Source organism: Morus notabilis, unplaced genomic scaffold, assembly GCF_000414095.1.
Source record: "Morus notabilis unplaced genomic scaffold, ASM41409v2 Scaffold284, whole genome shotgun sequence".
NCBI lineage: Eukaryota > Viridiplantae > Streptophyta > Magnoliopsida > Rosales > Moraceae > Morus > Morus notabilis.
Genome location: NW_010361054.1, coordinates 103,565 through 107,386, shown reverse-complemented (window position 1 = coordinate 107,386; position 3,822 = coordinate 103,565).

The window sequence follows — 3,822 nt, the reverse complement described above, 5'->3', positions numbered from 1 at the left end:
TATGCTATCTTTCTATGACAATCCTATGTCACTCAAGAATTGAAATTTTTTCTTGTCTCGAGTGTTAGTCTCGGTGATTTTCTCGTTAAATCTGAAATATGTCATTGTAAGACATTGGCTTTGGATATTAATTCTACAACGTACTATTCTCTATCATTTCATTTTCAGGTTTAGTGTTAAGTCTGACTTATTCTTAGAGTTGACCATGTCACCTATTTCCTTTCTAGTGAATGGTTTTAATTTGGTGTGAGATTTGTAGTCAATTTTGACTTCGGAGATCCTTATTCAGTCACCGGGTTTTGGAGATTCAATCGTTATTTGATTTCATATCCATTCAATACTAAAGTTTTATTGGTTCTTCTTTTAGAGTCAAATTTGACTATAGGAATTTATGCGACTTTTTAAATTCCAAGTCAATGATTGATGTTCTTGTGTTTGATCATTCCCAGAATTGGGTGTCTCTATTCGAGTGGTTAGAATTCTATGTTGTTGATTGACTTCTAGCTGGAATTGATGATATTCTAGATCTGAGATTCTAAGATGACAAAGTGTTTCCGTGTCCCATTCTATAATTTCAAAATTCATAAAGACGTGAACGAGACGAGTGGTCCTATCTTATTGAGGTTGGAGTTCATTTCTTTCTCATTGGTTGGGTGTGACAATCGAAGTATACCATGCCAATGTCATAAGTCTGTTTTTCATGACAATAAAGGTATTTTCTTCCACCGGTGTTTAGATGTTATAGTAGAACCGTAAGATGAATGCTCCTTCCCATCTTGACAAGTGAAATCTCCACAATAAAGGCATGGTGAGTCTTAGTCCATAAGTTCCAAGACGTTCATCTTGACGAGTTCTCATGTTCATCTTCTTTTCCCGCCATGTGTATGGCATTCCTCATTGTGAACTATATCTTAAAACTGGATTTTTGAATGGAAGAACTTCTTTAGCAGTTGAGGTTGAGTTCCCTTGGACTGAAGATGTTAGGTTCGATCACCCTGGGGAGATGTCTTATCAATTTCATGTGAAATTCGAACGGGTAGTTCTAGCGATAAGTATGAATAACACTTTGGACGCTTTCTAAATTAGTGTCAGACCGTGGGTGTTGCATTAAAATTGACCTTGAAATCATTAGGTTAACATGATGGATTTCCTACAACTATAAGAATTTCCCAGACAAGCCATTTTGATTTTCTGTTACGCATTTTTAAGGGTCTTGTCGATTTTCAAACTTAGTATGTGATATACCAAATCAAAGACCTCTATATCTAGTTCTAATAGGAGCTGGAGATATCAATTTTGGAGCCCCGTGGAATTAATTGTGCATGTTTTACTAAGATGTGTCAAATCTACATCTTGAAGAGAAACTAAGAACTCATGAACTAGAGACCCAAACTTGAAACTGTAGTTGCAGCACCTACAGTGAGTTTAGAACCATTTAGTTTGTGTAATAAGCTTCACATAGCCGTAAAAATCATCCAAAACGGATAACCATAGCTCAAGTTATGCATTTTTGAAGTTAAGCTTGATTTTTAGGAATTCTGCAGAAAAATAGCCACGTTTTGATATGGTATAGTGTATGTTTAGACACCTTACCATATCCAAAACTAAGTTTATGATAGCTCTTTAGATATCCCCATATGTCTATTTCAATTAGACACTAATTTTGTAATTTTTGGTGTTGTGTATAATATTTTATAATTATTTTCGTAACAGCCGTCAAAGCTGTCTTTTTTAAGAATTGATAAAATAAAGAACTGAGACCCTTACTTTTTGAAATGGCATTGATGTACCTAAACCATCATTACTAACATTTAAAATATATTATTAGTGACGTGTGGGACTTAAAATCACGTCATTTAGAGTTTTGTAACCCGAGTTATGCGCATTGGAAGTTTCATATAGAAACTTTCAAAAAGTTATCAAAACCAAAAAAGAATAGAATTTTGATTTCTTAGAAACTATTTTTGAGGTAGTTAGAGAGCTTGGATTTTAGCATATAGTAGCTCATTTTGAAGTTCTACATTTCTACTTTATTCAGAAACTGGAATTACACCCTTTAGATCTATGTAGAATGTTTTATGATCATTTCCGTCGGAAAGGTCAAAATTACGTTCTGGGCATAACAGAAAAGGTGTGAATTTGAACCCAACTTCTAGAACCAGGATCGCTGCACATAAGACACTTACCCTACCATTTAGTATGTATCATTAGTGAGGTGTAGCACTTAGAATCACTCTGTTTAGAGTTTTGTAGGCCAAGATGTGCGTAGTTGAAGTTTCGCTTAGAAACTTTTCAAAATGCCTTGAAAAGTTAAAATTTTAGAATTTCAATTTCTTGTAAGATTTGTTTGAGATGCTTCGAATATTTAAAATGTTGGGAATAGTGTCCTAAAAGCATGAGATGTAATAGGATGTTTATTATTTAATTAATAAAAGAGTTTATTCATCATTTTATGTGCATATATTTATGAATATTTTATGAATATGAAATGAAAATTTCATGATTATTTATGTAACCTTAAACATAGTATATAAGTGTTATATACGAGAGGATAGTGTTTAAGAATAATAATTAAAAATATTGTTCATGATGAATTTAATTAAAGTTTAGAATCTTTAATTAAAACATTATTAATACATGTCATTCCCATTTAGAATGGAACGGTGCTATCCATACTGTTAATATGGTGAGATATTAAATGAGTGTATTACGCATAATAAGATTATGTGGAACAGGGACACAGAGAAAAGACAACAGTTCCTGATCAGACTCCTAAGGCACCTCGTCATAGTGGGAGGGTAAGCATGTTACTTGACCGGTATACCGGGAAAGCCCAAATCGTCACTGCTGATGACGGTAAGGAGGATCCATCGACCTTTAAGGATGCGATGGATGATTCTGATAAGGAAGAATGGCAAGCATCTATGAAACTCAGGATGGAGTCTATGTACTCTAACTCAGTCTGGCAACTTGTAGATCTACCCGAAGGGGTAAAACCCATTGGATGCAAGTGGATCTTCAAGAGAAAGAGAGGAGTGGATGGAAAAGTAGAGAGGTATAAAGCAAGGCTAGTGGCTAAGGGTTATACCTAAAAGGAGGGAGTTGACTATGAGGAAACTTTCTCGCCAGTAGCTATGCTTAAGTCCATCCGGATACTCCTGGCCATTGCAGCATATTTTGACTATGAGATATGGCAGATGGATGTCAAGACAACTTTTTTGAATGGCTATCTTGAGGAAACCATCTATATGGATCAGCCAGAGGGTTACATAGAGGAAGGCCAAAGGCAGAAAATCTGCAAACTGCAGAGGTCCATTTATGGACTAAAGCAGGCTTCTAGACCATGGACCATCAGGTTTGATGAGGCTATAAAGTCTTATGGATTTGATCAAAACATTGATGAACCATGCGTCTACAAGTACAAGAAAGAAGAGAAAGTGGTCTTCTTAATTCTTTACGTCGATGACATCCTACTCATTGGGAATGATGTGGGATTGATGACAGATGTAAAGGAGTGGTTAACCAACCAATTCCAAATGAAAGATTTGGGAGAGGCAAGCTATGTTCTTGGGATTAAGATTATTCGAGATCGCAAGAAAAAACTTTTAGCGTTATCACTGGCATCTTATATAGACAAAGTGTTGTCTAGGTATTCGATGCAGAACTTCAAGAAAGGGAATTTACCTTCTAGGCATGGTATTCATCTTTCTAAGGAGTAATGTCCAAAGACCCCACAACAGGAAGAAGATATGAGACGATATCCCTACGCTTCGGCTATGGGAAGCCTTATGTATGCCATGTTGTGTACAAGACCAGATATCT